The sequence below is a fragment of the Medicago sativa genome, chromosome 5 (genome assembly GCF_051527215.1).
Source record: "Medicago sativa cultivar Bolivia chromosome 5, Bolivia_mono, whole genome shotgun sequence".
Taxonomy (NCBI): Eukaryota; Viridiplantae; Streptophyta; class Magnoliopsida; order Fabales; family Fabaceae; genus Medicago; species Medicago sativa.
In genome coordinates this window covers 15,310,497-15,329,279 of record NC_140753.1, presented here as the reverse complement: position 1 = coordinate 15,329,279, position 18,783 = coordinate 15,310,497, and the positions used below count along the sequence as shown (strand labels likewise).

The following is an 18,783-nucleotide window of genomic DNA, read 5'->3' as shown; positions in this document are numbered from 1 at the left end:
CAATCAAAGCCCTATAATTTAAATTAAAGGAGTATTGTTAATGAATGGTTGAGGAAATTGTAATAGGGCATAGAGTGCTGAACTTGCTTCATCTGGAAAATATTCCAATGCTTGCAATTTTCTTTCTATTTATACACTTTCATTAATTTTTAAGAGACATCACCATGTGCATCAAACTCTTATTTTATGTTCATGTTGAAGGTTTATGAATATCATGTATTGCACGTGGGACCTTAACATTCATGTTAAATACCAATCTTAGTCTCACTCTATATCACTTGCAACATTGCATTCAACTAGTTTTTTATTCAAAATCACCCTCTTTTTTCTCTTCCTCTATTCAAACCTCATTAAATTTTTTGTAACCTCTTTTAGCTTAAAGAGTTTCATTATGGGTGAGAAAACCATGTCATTAACATTTTTACTTCTTATTATTATGCAACAAAACATTGGTTCAATTGAAGCATCAAGGTTGCTAAATATTCATCCACCACCAACTATTCCTAAAAGTCCACAAGCTCCTTCACATGATTATTGGTATTCTATAAACGATGATAAGGGTGGTGATGATGCTTTTCGCCCTACAAGTCCAGGACATAGCCCTGGGGTAGGACATCAAACACCACCTCCATGAAGATGCTAGCTATCTATATATTTTGGAATTTAATTATATTTTGTTTTTTTTCTTTTCCTTTTCTATTTTAATCTTTTTTGTTCCCTTAATATTCCCCTGCTGATGAATGAGAGTTAATATAGTTTAAAATCTAGTAGTTACAATAGCTTGGAGTGTTTTTGCAAGAGAAATCAATATCTACTTATCCATGATGATTCAATATGCCACTCTATTGTATGCATAAATATAATATAATATAGTATAGCACTTCTATAATATTGTCGAAAAATGCTCACTATCAACTTCTCCCCAAAATGATAGTACAGAGATAATGCAGGAAACTTCAAACACAGAGATTAATACAAAGCTTCAGATTGGTAATGAAGATAAGAATCACAAGAAGTGCAGTGATATTGCTAAGAATGATCGATCTATGAATTCTAATTAAGCAAATGCCCTTGTAAGTTTTGTTTTCGTAAAACTTAGTGGAGACATCGACAAATGATAAAGGAATTGTTGAAACCTGAATTAGTATTAATATATAATTTTAAGTTAGTTCATTAGTCCATGTATTTATGTCGTATGTCTTTTGTAAAAATGATCGGAGAAAGTATTTCTCTTTTCGAAGCAATGGAAGGTTTAATTTTTTTATACGTGTCTTTGGTTGTGAGACGAAAAGGAAAAAGATAAAGTGGTGAGAAAGAGCGTAAGAATTAAAATAAATCGATACATGACAAATAAAATAAAAAAAACATATATAAGAAAAGGTGTTGTTTATTTGCTAAAGTACACAAGTGCCGTTAATTAAAAAAATCCAATTTTTGTCTAAAAGTCCTAGTTCAACTGGAAAATGCCGAAATTGCAAGGCTGGACGTCGTGACCCAGGTTCGAACCCGGGACCTCACAGTTGTGTGTGAGTTTAATTTAAGTGGTTTACCACTTCATCTAAGACCAAAAAAAAAATTCAATTTTTAAACAACAATGCTGTTTAGTGCGACGAAATTAATCACGAAAACTTCACAAAAAGCTAATAAAAATGTTAAGGCTTTCTACATACTTTCTTTACAATTTTAAAGGGAAGAAAAAAACACGAGTAAATATGAATCCCTAAAAATCCAAGCAACACTGTAACACACCCTGGCCTCAAGTAAAACCAAAGAAACAAAATTATGTGTAGATTATAGTCCAGCCACACACACTTTAACATATAGCAAAGGATGCACATGACTTCAAGAAATATGAGAAATGGAACACCACTGGGAATATTCCCTGATAACACGAGTTCAAGCCCTGCAGATTTCAGACTGTCATTTCCATTGTAGAACTTAGAACTCTCATTGTTAGTTGAATGTTTCAAGGGATTACTTTCATGTTTTGAAGCTAACATGCTTTTCCCTTATGTGTTCGTGATTAAGCTGCTATTCCTATTAAATATATTTTTTCCATTCACTGTGCTCAACTAAGAAGATTCTAATTCTTGGGTTTCTTTCGTGTCTTCGAAATTATCTCCTTGTATTTTGTCAGTGCTGCCAACAAAAATAAATAGAAATGACAGACTTTATAAAAAATCAAATCTAGACCCAAAACAACATAAAGGAAAATAACATCAAGAAGCGTCGAGTTAGTCCAAGTCCATACACGATATAATTTATCTTGTTTTAGAAATTTTCTCAAGCAGACAAACGTAGTTAGGGAACACAGAAAAAGGTGTGTAAGCATATACCCCTAAAATGCAATCAAAATATTTACCTGATTGGTCGGTAGTATTGAGTGCTTCAATTTGACTGGACGAAACAATATGGTCCAGACAAGAACTACCCTCAGCCTTTCGCATTAACTTCTTAAATCGTCGAACCTGGAATGGAATAAGATTTGACGAGTTCAAGAATGATTTAGGACAGTATATTTGTGATCTGTATAGTATTGACAAATTATATAATTCACAGTCATTACAGAGAAATTGGGACAGTTCCTATTGTGGAAAAAGATGGTGGAGTCTTGTCTATGGACATGAATAGAGAAGACTCGTAAAAACACCAGTAAGGGGTGTTAACCAAGATAAATCAAATAATTAGAAGCAAATGGATATCAAGAAAAATAGGTCAAACAATAATGAGAGATTTAGAGGTAAATACCTAAACGGTCTATCTTTAGATTTTTAGATTTCATACATGATACTACCGCCGTCCCTAAATATAGGACCTTTTTGCCAAAATCACGAGAATTAAGAAAGTTGATAGTAGTATTAAATTTGTATATAACTACTATTGTTTTTACAATTTTATCCTTAAGAGAGACAATTTGTTTATGTTTTCAACATAGTATTTGTTGTTAATTGAAGAGAAAGATGCAAAATAAATAAGGGTGTGTTGGTAAAGAAATAATTAATGTAATTGGAAATACCAAATGGGTCTTATAAAAAGGGACAAAAATTTTCTCAAAAGGGTCTTATAATTAGGGACGAATGTAGTAGCGTTTTATGATGCCAGTTAATTTAATTTCATATACCCAATCTCACTTTAAGAGAAAAAGTTTAGTTGTTTTTAATATAACACCGCTGTCAACAGATTCTAACTGTGATAGCCAAGACTCCATTACAATTATTGAACAAACACAATTAGATACAAATTGTTTTTTTGACAAAGATAACAGATCATACATAACTTTATTAAGAAATTAAAAAAAAAAAAAAAATTGGTATAATTATAAATTCTAATGCTAAGGAAGCTGACAGGTTGAACAGATTCCGGATTGTGAATCAATTGGGCCCAAAACCTCATTGGTTTATTGAAGGAGAAAGAATGCAGTTTATTCAAGGAGAAATAAGGCATGTTTGTAGATCAATAAGACCAAGTTGAAAGTTCTACAGTGTTGTAATGAAGGAGATTCTCTTATTGTGTAATAAGATACCAGGTTCCTATTAGTCTTAGAGACCCCCATTAAAAATCGCAGGAGTCATTCGCCTAATCTTATACTAGTATACAACTTTAATTAATAAGTAAAAATTTAATGTAAAAATGGAAGAATTAAAGCTCAAATTATAGCTTCTTATATTGGCTCTAGTGCTATGAAATGAGAATCTAGCATAAAACAAGGAACAAGTTTGAGATGATATAACTTCATACCTCATCTTCTGATATCAATGTGAAGCAACGCCCGGTCTGGCCAGCTCTTGCAGTCCTGCCCGCCCGATGAACATAAGTTTTTATGAATTTGGGCACGTCATAATTAATGACATTTCTTACCCCTTCAACATCCATTCCACGAGTCAACGCATCAGAAGATACAAGCACTTGAAACACTCCTTTACGGAATTCGTTCAATGTCTTGCTGCAGAAAATTAGCAACTTTTTTTCAGGTCAAGGACCAACCCTTGCATGTTCTGTTTACATTGGAAAATTATCACTTCTCTTTCAAAGTTTTCTTTGTAAGTTTTTTTACTGTAAGTTAATTTGGGCAAAAGATATGCTAATCCAAACACACTAACCTCCAAAACCTGAAGTTCTTTGGGAACAAGTTTTGTATGTAATATAAACAGGTGCACTTAGCATACATCGCTCGAAATATCTACTATTTATTATGTGTCAATAAAACTTACCTTCTTACTCGTTTATGTTGTAGACCAGAATACTCCTTGATACCAATTTGCAGATCTTCAAAACAATTTAGCAATAGGCAGAGACGATGTGTTGAATCCACAGATTTTGTAAAAACCAGGCACTTTTCTTCTCCCAGGGATTTCAAAAGGGCAATTAAATATGAAGGCTTGACCTTTTTTTCACAAAACTACAAAAATATAAATCTAATTACAAGGTAGCTGCAGATTATAATTCATCCATTTTTAAATTAAAGAAAATACAGATGTGTGTTGTCATTGTCTGTGTGTATATGCATATATGTGAGCGTGTATTATATAATATGCCAAATTAATAATTAATGGTGAAAAAAGAATCAAAGTATGCTCATCCCACCCTCTATTAATGGCAATTTGAGTGTGTTCAAACAATAAGACTATTTGACTGTGTTGCAAATAGTTCACTCTGTGGGTACGCTTAGTTGAGTTACTCATATATTGAATTCATAAAAAAAAAAAAAAAAAAAAATACAAATAGTAGCATACTACAGGAGGGGGGAAGTGGAGTCAAGACTTGTTCATTTCTACACTTGGTACTCAACTGAGCTTAATAGTAGATTTTGTGATCATATAAAAGATCTTCACAAATCACTCAATGTGGAGAAAATTTATGAACTGGCAACATTTTTTTTGAAATGACAATGTTATATCCTGATGACTTTACTCAACAAGAGAAATTGCATCTAGGAATGCAAGCTCAACATTATGAACTTGATGTTGCTTTTCATCCTGAAATGAAAAATCTATGAAAAATTTCTAATATATGTCAAGAATTTGAAACAACAAAAATAGTTTATTTCTCATTTGGTTGACTCTTCCAAATCAATTGCTGCGGGTGAGAGATCATTTTCAGGCATGGAGATTGTTTGGAAATAGGTCGGATAATGAATTTCTAGTTAATGGTTTGATTATTTGTATAAAGAGAAGAATTGATGAAAAGTGCGATACATTGATAAATTTTATGATATCAATGAACGATGTGCACGACTTTAGGTAAACATTATGATGTATTTGAATATTATGATTTACGGAAAACTACACTGACTTCCTTTGAGGTCTCCCTTTTAAGTTACCGTCGTCAGTGCTCTGTCAACAAAAACTTAAGAAAGTCACGGTGTTTCTACAACAAGCAGAAGCCACTCTCAGGTTCAAGGTTACAATTTGGCATAGGGATTTGCTTCTTTCGTGAAGGCACAAAGACATAAACGTTGTTTGAGAACTATTGGCGGCGTGTCAATGCAAGTTAATGCGTGCCGCCGCTCCTCACTGTCCAAATCAGAAGAGTCCTCTCCATATCAATTTCACCACTGTCCATGTTCTAATAGAGAGGAGGATTAATGTACTCTAGTTAGGGCGGAGTTCCTCAAACTTTTACAACCTCTTCCCCTAATGTACTATTGAATTGCACTGCTATGTGATTTTAATAAATAGATGGAAAGTTGAAAAAGGTTTAAGATGTGTGCAGTTGGTGGTGGAGTAGTTTTTTTTTGACAGAGTGGTGGAGTAGTTAGTCAAAGTGAACATGATAATGTACAATGGTCACACTGTTACACTGTAGCAGAGTTGTTGTACATTTTAGAAGGAAATCAGAATTGTTAAGAAAGAAACTACGATAGTTTCAGGCTAAAGGGTGTTTAATCACGGAGGGGAGATGAGTGTTTTTTAAAAAACTAAAGGGGGTCTGTGTGTTGTTTAAGAAAACCTCAGGGGAGGTTAATATGATTTCCTCTATGATTTATTGTTTATTTAATCCTTATTTTCAACTTTTTTAACCAGCACTCCCCTGGCATAGATTTCTACAATTGTCCCTACTTCAAAGGCGAAGGGTGATGCAAATAGTAGGGATGCTGCGGCCCCAACAGTATGAAGATGGCTTCTTGCTAGCAAAAAACAATTGGTTATGGTTTAATAGGAGGCACAAAGGCCACTCCCTCCAGTCATAGCTCGGAAGAATAAATTTGAACACAGTAGAGCACTGGGTATGTAATGTGTTATTAGGCTCAACGCATTGGAAGCTCGGGACTTGGAAGGATTATGAACAAAAAGAACAGAAATGCATAGGGGGCAGGGAATTGGTTACAATTGCAGAGTTAGGAAGTTGTTAGGCCATCCCGCATCAGTAGTGTGGGAGGAGAGAAGGTAGGAAATTAGTTATTTGTTATTAGGCAGAAAAATATTTTTTTTTTGCTCTGAAATAGCATGGGGGTTTCTCTTTTCCAATAGCCTTTCTTCAAATTCCGGTTTTTCTAGACTTGGGTGTTTATCACTCAACAAGAAACATAACCACAATGTTTTACAATTTTAGGCCATATCCCCTTTCAAGTTTCAACAATCTGACTTTCTCAACACAATAAATTTTAAACGTTGCTTTGAGAAAACTAAAAAAAGTTTAACTCCACTAAAATTGATTAAAAAAAGTGTTATCTGAAGACAAACATACATGATTAAAATAAAGCATAAAATCTTATCATTTAGAACTTGGAAGCTGCTTTTCACTGAACTAAGTCAATATTGACAAATTGAGTATGGTTCTTGAGCAAAGGGGTTAGGAGTGAAAAGAATGCTTATCCACATCACATCGGAGGGCAGGAAAAGGGTAAAGAGGTAAAACAATAGAACTACATAACAGTTTGGCATTGTATGATGTTTCTTGTGTCACAGTTACTCTCCCGATCATGATTATAACGAAAAAGTTATTGTTAGACCACGTGTCATTAGGTATCCGAGGAGAATTAGGCATGCTAGGCCGGTCTCCTAGTCTTTAATTATGCAGTTATATTAATATTACTTGTAGCAAATATATATGTGTAACAGTTACCAGTGCAGTTTATGTGTGCAGTTATGTGTGTTTTATGCATTGGAGTAAATAGGGAAGTTATTGAAAAGAGGGGTTATTGGGTTATTTTGGATTAAGGAAAGTAAGGGAGAGGCCATGCTCTCAAATCCTGGTGGGATGAACCAGCCTTGTTACTACAGTACCCTTGTTTCTCTGAGCTTCTATCAAGTAGTCGTGTATTGTTGCATTAAAAGTGCAGTCCTCTGTTTGACATACTGTCACAGAGTCTGCTTGCATTACATTCTGTTTTCATATTTCTAACATTAGATACCAGTTCTAATAGTAACTAATCTCACATTTATTAAAAAAAATTAGTTAAGTGCAATTAATGTTCTTAATCTTGTAAAAATATAATTGCATTTCTGAAAGTACCATTGATGATATTTATCAATGAAGAGTAATAGAATATAAATTTTAGTTACGTGAACGGCATTCTGATAATGATAGCATTAAAATATAGTGTAGTTAAAATTTGCTTATATTTATACCAGGAAACAAAATATGGATCCTTATTGCTTAAAATTGGGACAGAAGAGAGAATTTAACTAAAGTAAATGGCATTGAAAGCAGCCTAGCTACAGAATTTCTAAATATTAAACAAGAAAAAAGACTCATGCGATGTCATACCAGTTTATAAGATTCCAAATTTTCTAGGAGCCGATAACGCATTTGTCCAGCTTTCAATAATAAAGGGTGGTGCAAATTAAGCCGAATAAGTCTGCCTGGATCCTGAGTTAATGTCGCAGATAGAACCATCTTTGCCAGCCTGGGATAAGGCTTGTCCTTGAACCCCCTCTCAACTCCACTTCAGAAATAAATATCATATAGATAAATAAACATGTATGTGTGCACTAATATAATAAACATGTATATGTGCACTAATATAAAAAGTATGATCGGCATTAGACCTTCATTACTCTAAATGAAAATATAAAGGCAAAAATAACTATAAAAAAGACTAACTAAAGATCCATTTGGGTTTCAAAACTATAATCTCATTACTGACAGTTCAAAAAAGATTAAATCTAGAAATCAGAGACATGCTGTTACAATATTAGCGTTCCAAGTACTATTTTAAAGAATTCAATGGCCTACTGGGCTATTATTAATGTCACAATAAGAAGTATAAAAATTTAAAACCATAAAACTGGCTTTACATTATCAATACAGTTTGTATCTGTATAGACCGGCTTTGTCTAACATGCACAAGCAAAATGGTCTTGCACCATGCACAAGTGACTTTTCACCATCAAATAAAAAAGACAAATCATTTCTCATTTAATTTAATGGTGGAATTTATTGATCCAATGGTGAAAACTAGCTTGTGCATGATGCAAGACTTGTCTCACTTGTGCACCTTAGAATTGGCCGTATATACAATATAGCAATTTTACCATGATAAAATAATTTCTAGGTGTGGAACATAGAGGTGACATTTTAAATCACATCATTTGAAAGAATAACCAACAACTTATGAATCATGGATAAGCAACCAACGGAGTATAGCTAGATCAGGCAGAAGAATAAAGCTTCGTGTTTGTTTTCCAACATGATCAGAATTCAGTGGCATTCGCTTCTATTAGCTAATCATGAAATGAACCTTTTAAAAGACAAGTGAATAACGTTTGAACTCACCATCTTCTTCTGGTTCTTAATGCACCAGTAGAACAGGGGAAAAAAGAAGCAGACGGTTGGGAAAAACCATCATCATTAGATGGGATCAGTTCAAGCACAGTAGGCAACCATGATTGGTATGCCTCACGAAGCAATCGATCTGTTTCATCAACCACCTAACATTATTTCCCTCATTATCATATCATATACAATAATATATCACTACCATAAAAAAGGAAAGGCTCAAACAAAAATAAACCAAATTTAAATACTTTCAAAATTAATTGTATAATTAAAATAAAAGCAAAAATAATGAGAATTTAGACTTACAAGATAATAAAGATGCTCAAGCGTGAAGCCTATGGTAGTATTAATGTGATCCATAAGCCTACCAGGGGTTGCTACAATATGTCAACTTTACTCTGAAAGTGAGGAAGTGAAATGCAATGTGGATCATAGCATGTGCCTGTATCACGTGTCGGCATTTCAACGAGCACAGAAATCTCATCGGCTAAGGATGATTGTCCGACAGCTAATCCGACATGCAGGCCTAATGGAGAAGCAATGGCGTCAAAGACTTGTTTGACCTGTAAAGCAAGGTTGCGAGTGGGGACCACAACCAAGGCGCGGAGACATTTGGTGACACGGCCTGATAGCATCTGCACTAAGGGGAGAGCGTATGCGAGGGTTTTGCCGCTTCCGGTGGGGGAGTTAACGCAAATGTCTCGCTCAAAATTGCCGGGGCCAACTGTTTCGTGCCAAACTGCAACTTGCACTGGGAATAGGTTTGAGATTTCCATGTCCTCCAACGCAGACTTCAACCTGATAAAAAATTGTGAATGAAAATAAATAAAAACATAAACTAAAATAGAAGAAACAGTGCAATAGATTAATGGTGCAATACTTAGGGTGGAGAGAAGGGACGGAATGAAGAGGAAATTGTTGAGAGAGAGTGATGTCAACGGGGTCTCGCATCCATGGCAAAGCGGGAATACTCTGTTGCTTTTCTTCGCCCATTTTGTCCCTGTTTGGATAAACAGCATATGGCATGAGAGTTTATACTAGATAAGATATTCGCATTTGGGTGTGTATATTCAAAAGTGTCTGAATGTACAACTACAAAAGCACTTATAAAGTGTTGTAATTTTGAAAACCTAATTAATTTTTTTGTATTCACCAATTGAAATTGGTGGAACAAATATCATGATACTCAAGTGAACCCTACTAAGCTAAGGTGATGGTAACGCGGTGTTTCTTCACTGTTCATCTGTTCCAATCCAAATTAAGCAAACCCTACTTATCAATGACATGAACCATATCCAACAAGACTATTGTTAATAGTGGTACACTAATGACCATTTTATAACCGTCTCGGATAGGATTTGAACATTGTCCCGCAAATGATATAAAGTCAAACACTTACCACTGAACATACACCTCCAACAAGATTAATTCAATATAAAGACATAAATATACACAGAAAATTAACTAATACTATATACTCCCTCCGTCCCGGAATATCTGAGCCAGTTTGGTTTTTCACACAAATTAAGAAAAATGTATAAATAAAGGAGAAAGTGGAATATATTGAATTGGGAATGATGAAAGTTGTATTGAAAATTGAAATGGCTCAATTATTTTGGGACACTTTTTTTTAGTAAATGGGTCAGATATTCCGGGACGGAGGGAGTAGTAAGTATAAATGCACAACGGTGTGCATGATGTTAAAGTCTATATTCATTCACTAGCTTTCTCAGCAAGTTATCTGGTTACACACCATAGTTAATATAGTACAGCACTTAGAGTAATACAGCCTTGTAATAACTACTAGTTTGTTAGAACTAGTTGAGTTAGTTAGAGATCCAATGTTCTATATATAGCTACATTGTAACTAACTTCTATTCATTCAATCAATAAGAAATATCAATTTCTCTCTGTTTCTTCTTCTTCTCTAAAGCTTCCATTTTCTGTGATTTCACCATTTCAATAGTGAACTTCAAGACATGACGCATATATCAACTTAACGCAACCAGAATAAAACAATTATTTCTAATTTTCAAGCAGAAGCTAACAATGACAACAATCTCATAGCATTTCACCATCGAATTAGAGAAAATTGAAAAGAATTGTAACGTAAATCTAGAAATTGAAGCAAAACGAAACCCTAATTTGAGAAGAATTAAGCGGAAGTGATGGAGAGAGAGAAGATTGTACCTGGTAGCAGTTGTGGGATCAACAGTGCCGCCGGAACAAAATTAATTTTTTTAAACATGATAAATTTTTTCAACATGCAATAAATTAAATATGAATTTTTTTAAACACAAAAATTTCAAGATTAAAATAATGAAAATTTGGATCTAAGAATCAAATTTTGAGCTAAATTTTTTTTTTTTTGAGAAATTTTGTGTAATGTTCTAAATCAATATGTAAAAAATCATTCAAAAATTTAAAATTTTAAGCATAATTAAACAAATTTTAATTTTACAAGATTAAAAGTATGTGTTGAAAAATTTTATGGGGATCAAAACCTATCACTTTTTATGATGATCAAAAACAAAATTAATTATATTTATAGGGACTAAAAACTTATTTAACCTTAATTTTTAAAAAATTTCTTATGCAATATTAATTAATACAGTCAGCAAATATGGAATTTGAGTTGGACTCAAATTGGGTGGTGGATTGTGTTCATCATTGCAAAGATGATGCTTTCGAATTTTGATGTTATAATCAATATGAGTGTAGACATCTATTTTCAAATCATTTTAAAAAGGGTTAATTAAGTAAATCAACATCTTGATCTCACTAGCCACCGCCACTTATACAAGTTGTAACAGTTGTCAACATTGTCGTCAAAAGCGGATGAATTTTCAAAACTTGTAAGTATGAAAGCATCAAGTCGGCAAACATTCGTGTATTTCAAACTTTACAAGCACCTAGTGTTTGAAAAAGCAAAATTCACGTCGCAGCCACAAATCTAATGTAGATAAAGAAACTCAAAGACTATCTCACAAATAAAATATTTCCTAAATACGAGGAGGACGGTCGAAAAGTCAAGCAAGCCGCAACTTACTACATCATCATCGCCAGTAAGTTGTACATGAATGGCTTTTACCAATCTCTATTATTGTGTCTAAAAGAAGACGAAGCATAATATGTTATGAAGGAAATTTGATCGTACCTGATCAGAAATGGACTACCGGTGCAGTTTGACTGAAGGTTGTATGCTTGTTTGTTGTTGAATGTAACGGCGGGGGGTTTGTACATGCAGACACTCTGATGCTCAAGTTAGTATGAGATCAGAATAGAGGTTTAGAGAGTGAAGATATTCTAACCCTGGGGGCTGCAGAGAGTCCCCTTTATATAGAGGTGGGTGATGCAGGTGTCGTTGTATGGCACATGTGTGGTTCGACGGTTACAGATTCGGGGGGAATCGTAACCGCCGAGTGAGTATCGCGGGAGACGTAACCGCCGAGCGAGTTTCGCGGGAGACATGAATGAGATGTTACCATCGTTTGAACGGGTCTCAATTTGCTCCGAGCATCCCCCTCGCGGGGGAGGGGGTGTGTTGCGAGTAATTTTACCAGATGTTGGATCTAGGTATTTTGTATTGGGCCTAAGCAAATGGGCCTAGTTGAGATTACTCGATCCAGAACAGAAGCCCCCCAACTCGTTGCTCTTGATAAAGAGTGATGACTTTAAATATGTTAGGGTTTTGCTCGTGGAAAGATTTAAAGGTGGCTACCTCTAGTGTTTGGGGTGGATGTATAGGCGAGGAGCCTGTCCGTAATTGCGGCGAACTGACCTGTTTTAAAACGGTATTGTTCATAAGGGTATGCCATGCCTAGGAACGGTGCTGTTCATTAGGGCATGCCATACCTAGGAACGGTGGTGTTCACAAAGTTATGCCTTACAAGTTCTACCATGGTCCTATCGATCGTATTTCCAATGGTCGAACCGGCAGTGTCTGGGATGTCACCAAACGTGTCATTGATGATTGTGTTGGTCATGTCACCAAACGTGCTATTGACGACTGTATTAGCCGTGTCTGGAATGTCACAAAACGTGCTATCAAATCGAAGTAGTCGATCCCTTTGTCGTTAGAGACTCTTGCTCGCTAGGAGCGTTGGGATGCTCGACTAGCTGTGAGTGAAGTGAGCTTGTTAATCTGGGAAAGACATGTTCATTTATTAGTCCGTCTATCAACCATTACTTCGGTGAGATCGTAAGCTTTCCTCGTCAGACGAATGTTCGTGTGTCCATCTGCATTTATTGCTCACGTCTCAAGGACGTGAATGAGGGGACATGACGTTTGGGCTTTGATGATGATTTGTCACGTTTTGAGCCACATGGCAGTTGCTGACTATGCAACTTTTGCCACGTGGTGTTGACATGGCAATCCACGTGATTTAAAATTTTTAAAAACATTTTTTAAATTCTGATAATTTATTTTAATTGATTTTCAAAATTAAAAAAATAAAATTTGATTTTTAAATTGATTTTTAAGGACCAACCAGTAAAAGAGCAGAAGAACCAACAATCTTTGTTAGTTGACTTTGATCGCAAATTAGATTATGAAATTGATGACCGATGAGCATGAGGAGCTAGAGAAGCCAAGATTTGATTTAAGACATCACTGAAGCCAAATAGAAGACATTTGTATCAATGGTGATAGTTGTGATAAAAAGCAAGCATTTCATGAATTCAGAATCTTGGACACATGATTGTTTTTCTTGCTTGAATTATCAGTTAGACAAAGCAAAACTCTTTTTTTAGTTAATTAACCCCCCGGTTCCTATAAGAAGGGGGCTCTAGTAATTTGAAATTGAGTCGGGAGGAATTCGAACAAAACACACCTTCTGTGTTTTGCATGATCAAATTCTTTTTTCACCAACTTATTTCTTTATCACATAAAGAACTTATGATTTAAGAAAATGTTCACTTCATTTGAAATCATGATTTATAATGTGATGGTCCTCCTCTGCTTCGACCTCTGATGTGTTTGCGTCACCTTCGAGGTTGTCGTCTTCAATCACACTTAACTCCCCAGCACAACCACTATAGCGGCTATAGTATTGTTGCGTAGGTAATAGGAGAATTTGATCAAACCACTATTTTCCACATCCTGTCTTATGAATTCAGTTATATATTCAGTACAAAGCTAACTAAAATTTTGTCAGATTAGTAGTATAGAAAATATCACATGGTTAGAAAATAGAAATACTAGAGTCATAAATTTCAAGAGTTGGAAAGTTGTTGGCTTGTTGCTTTTGTCAAGGAGATTAAAGTTCTAATGATTTTACCAAGTGGAATTTTGTAGTTTTCTTTTGTTTTTGTGGAAAATGAACATAACATGATGATTAATTGGTTATGTTCCTTGATTTTGTTTCTTGCTTATTGTCAAGTTTGTGGCCAAACTTTATTCTGCATAAATTGTCAGTTGTCACTCAAAACATACAAGAATTAGGATGAGTTTGACAAAATAACGGTGCCACCGTGATTTTGTTGAAGTTCCAAAGTACAACTCTTGCCAGAATCACGGTTTCACTCTTTGATTCTGTCAAACTCACCACGAATCCAAAGATACATGTATAATGAAGGGATTGGTGCTTTCTAATAAGATGTACCATGGCTTTTAATCACAAAATAAACTACCCAATATTCATATTTCCAATATTTTTGTTGTTTGATTATAGTATTAATGCTAACATTATGCAGAAGAAAAGAGCTGAAAGAAATAAAAGAACATGTCAAAATAAACTCATATTATATAAATCCTTTAAACAAAGGACAAAAAATAAAAATCAACACAATCTGTTTTCCATAATTTTTACAAATTCAGTGAAATCAATTCTTCCATCTTGGTTTTCATCAAAATTCTTGATCATCTTCTGACAATTCTTAACTTCTGAACCTTCCTTCAATCCCAAAATACACATAACTCTTTGCAATTCCTTTGCATCAATAAATCCATCTTTGTTCTCATCAAAAACATCAAAAGCCATCTTCACTTCCTCCAAACTTGGCTCATTCTCATCAAACAATTCAGAAAGTTCATTTGAACCATATTTTTCATCAAGTTCATCACTTTCTGAGCTGCAAAAAATTCCCATTTTCGCCATCACCGTTTCAACTTCATCCCTCTTAATCTCTCCACTTTCTCTGCTAACATTTGATTCAGTTTCTGATACCTGCTTCTCTCCCTTTACTTCTAAGTCGCCGGAACGAAGTTGGCAGAGAAGGAAAAACCAAAAAGTTGAGAAAAACTTTTGTATTCTGATGAATAATGTTGAATATATGAAAAAATCTATCAAACCAAAGAAAGTTGAACATGAAGTTGAGTTGCTATCATCATTCTGTGATGTCTTCTCCTCTTCAATAAGACAAACAAGTTGGCTAAAAACCATGTTTGTAGATATACACAAAATTCAAAAATACAGATGAATATTTAGAATTCTATAACCCTTTTTGCAAGGTTCAAATTTTGTTAAATTGTTATTAAGTCTATAACTCAATGAAGATGAAAAAATGTTATTGTGGATTGAAAGATTGCATGAAGGGTTGATTATATAGTTTAGAAAAAAGGGTCAATTTTGAAATGTGAAGGAAGGTGCATGACAAGTTCATGGTAGCTTATAATAATAATAATAATAAAAGTATGGTTTGTTATTTCTTGAGAATATCAAAGGAAAGTTCTTGTTTTCTGAATTCCAGCATGAATGGAATTTCTTTTTGGTTGTTTTATAGTCATTGTCATGTTAGCCTGCCTTTTTCTTGTCTGTTTCTGGTTTGATATTGTCTTGAATATATTTTTTATGTGTTGGCTTTTTCTTATGAAAACAATGACACACAAATATTTTTCAGTAGTTTCCTAGAAGTTGTGCCTGCAATTGTGTCTAAGTCATATTCTCTTTGTTTTATAAATAACATATTATATAAGGTCAATCATGATCTCATGACCATAGTTTTAAAAACCGGACCGGCCATTGACTCGGCAAGGTCACTGAGTCAATGAGTCATTGGTTGAACCACTGGATCACTGGTTGAACCGCATGACTGAATCAGATTAAACCGGATGACTCGGTCGTATAACTCGGTCTTTATAAAAAATTATATGTATATTAAAGTAGATTAAATTGGATGACTCAATTGGTAAAAAAATTATAAAAAAAACTCATGACATCTATACAAATATAAAAAATAATATAATTACAAAAATAACATAATATAACTCGGTCTATGTTTTTTCTATTTCTTTTCTTATATATTACATGCATAATCAATAAAGTAGTAATTTTATAAAATAGAGGTGAATAATATTTAAAAATTAAAGTCCTTATGAAAAAGTTAAAAGGAATAGTAATCGTAAAAAGATAGGAGCAGCAGCTCCAGGATGGCCTCCAGGATGTTCACTTTTACAATTAAAAAAAGAGGAGTGATATTTGTACAACCAATTGTTGTACAACTTGTGTGACAACCCCTTTTTCTCTCTTCTTATTGGATAAAAAGAATAGAGAGAGAATGAAGAAGAGAGAGAATAAAAACACATGTGAGTATGAGAGAGAGGGTTGTCACAACAGTTGTCAAAAATTGGTTGTACAAATATCATTTCTCTTAAAAAAATAATATGTATATATGTAATATTACTAGGTCATAAATGTGGGCCCTTAAATCCCAAATGAAGCTAGAAACTTAACCTAACTAGACCTTAACCCGTGCGATGCACGGATTTTTTGTTAATTCTTATGCATTTGAAATTCAGTAACATATTTAACTATGGTCATTGTTATTGTGAACAATTTTACATGCATAGAAAGAAACAATAAAAGAAAAAGAGGAAAAAAAATCAATTCACGGAATTTAGAGAATAGGAAAAGAATCTAAAAATCATGATGAATCTTCAGATCACTTCAAATTATGTATTTCAATATAAGTCATTCAACCCGTGCAATCAAAGTTCTAACAACAATTAATACACCAAAATAACTATTTAATTTCAATTCATCAAAATAATTGTTTGAACAAATATTTAAGAACAAAAAACGATACGCGTAACTGAAGGGAAAGAAAATGACAGTTTATGAGAAGTGGAAAAAGTGGGATAAGAAGCGGTTAATGAGAAGTGGAAAAGGTGGGATAAGAAATGGGGGGTGCAACCAGATTTCTAACAACAATTAACACACCAAAATAATTATTTGAGAACAAAAAATGATGCTCATGATAAAAGGGAGAGAAAATAACAGTTTATGGGAAGTGGAAAAGGTGGGATAGGTAGTGGGAGGCGGTTTTAGAATTTGAAAGCGAAATAAATTTAACAAAAACATGTGTGGCGTAATGGCAAAAACAATGAAAGATGACCATCAATAACGTGGTTCAACTCCCACCAAGGAATTTTTTCACAAAGCTTTTTTAAGCTAATCAAAAAGGGCGGGATTAGGGTTAATTAGGGTTGCTTTCAAGACTGTTTAACATTTAGATATACTAGACTTTCCACCCGTGCTGCCGCACGGGTCGTATACATTGTAGATGTAGTAGGCCAAAGCAAAAGTTTAATAGTTCAATTACAATTTATAATTTTTTAATGTTATCATTTTTTTGTACAAATAGTCAATATTTTGTAAAGGTACTTTCAACGTTGTTTATAAGAAATTATGAAAACCATCTCTATTTCCACTCCTGGTCATATACATTATAAATGTAGTAGGGCATAGCTCAATTACAACTTATAAAAGCAAAACTAATGAGTCATTCATTCAGATAAAAATTAGAAGACAATAGTTTGAAAACCACATGATTTCCCAATAGTTCAGCTGCCAATTCTCAAATTACCTCAACATTTTTTGTATAAGCTGTAAATATATCAGCAGCCATGTGCCTTAAATTCTCATTACAATACTAAATTTTCTTAAAAGAAATAAGTTAGAACACACATGTAACTAACTTTCAGCCATAATAGTATGCTAGTTATCATGTCATTATAATTTCAGAAGTTATCAAACTGTGGTTACCTTTGGTCATATTCAGTAGGAATAAAAGTAGCATTGTATCACATGTAATGCTAAGAATAAAAAAAAATATATCATATACATTTAAACACATAAATAAAATGCAATATTTTATATTACTTAAATGTACAAAAATAGTCATTTGATATTAATTGCAATTATCATATCCTTTACCCCTATTAGTGATTATACATTTCGAAAATTTTCTTTATAGACAACATTTGTGGGGCACAGGTCGGCCAATATGTATATTACAAAAACAAAATATATAATAGAAAACATTTGGGTGACAAAGCCAAAACACTTTTTACACTATATCTTGTCTACAAAAATTGTAACCCTCAATGCACATTAGAGCCATTCTCACTAAGTTTGATTTCACGACCCTTGCAAAGGTTGAACCAAAGCATTTCTGCCAACAAAAAAAAATAACCTGGTCAAATAATATGTAAGATTAGCACATCTTTGTTCCTACTAAATTATATAAGATCTAACTTGGTCAAATAACCTCTTATGTACAAAATTTGCATGAACATATTCTATCAAGTCTCAGGCAGTCATTCTATTATTTTTTTTTTTTGAAAACATCATATATTATAACAGCCGACTGCAAAACACAGCAGAAACGGGACTACAAATGCAGCCTAGGATATACACAAAGGCGGTCGACAGAGCCATAAATAAAAAATAGCACCATACAATCGCAACAGCCCCTAAAAACTGGAAAAGCTGGACACAAAATCAGTAAAAATGAACACCTTAGCAGTATCCAAAACTGCACCAAAACAGCACAGCCGCACAATGCTGTCATAACAGACCAACACAGCAGCATAGAAGGCCCAAAAACAGTCCCACCACCAAGCTAATCATTATATAATAAGGATATTTTAGAAGGATGACTCACTTGGATCAAAATTTGAGTTAAATAGTTCAACTTCAGTCCATCCATTATGTTCTCCTGAAATTCCAAATAAAGATTAGTATTTATCCCATGAGTTGAAAATTGATAAAAACAATCAATTAGTTTACAAAGGCTAAAGTATGAGCTATTGAACCCCGCCAAAGCTAATATAGTTAGACA

At 33.8% G+C, this 18,783-nt stretch overlaps 2 pseudogenes across 1 annotated transcript; both read right to left on the bottom strand.

The window, feature by feature from the left end:
* Positions 1-1,615: 1,615 nt before the first annotated feature.
* Positions 1,616-9,896, bottom strand: LOC146920433 (DEAD-box ATP-dependent RNA helicase 1-like; annotated as a pseudogene). The gene is made up of 9 exons (XR_015011787.1): positions 9,875-9,896; positions 9,602-9,721; positions 9,028-9,519; positions 8,719-8,873; positions 7,711-7,888; positions 4,212-4,399; positions 3,739-3,943; positions 2,363-2,468; positions 1,616-2,139 (listed from the first exon to the last, which is right to left on the bottom strand). The product of XR_015011787.1 is annotated as a DEAD-box ATP-dependent RNA helicase 1-like (transcript).
* A 4,549-nt stretch (positions 9,897-14,445) lies between these two features.
* On the bottom strand, positions 14,446-15,235 carry LOC146920432 (putative calcium-binding protein CML46 pseudogene; annotated as a pseudogene).
* Between the last annotated feature and the right edge of the window lie 3,548 nt (positions 15,236-18,783).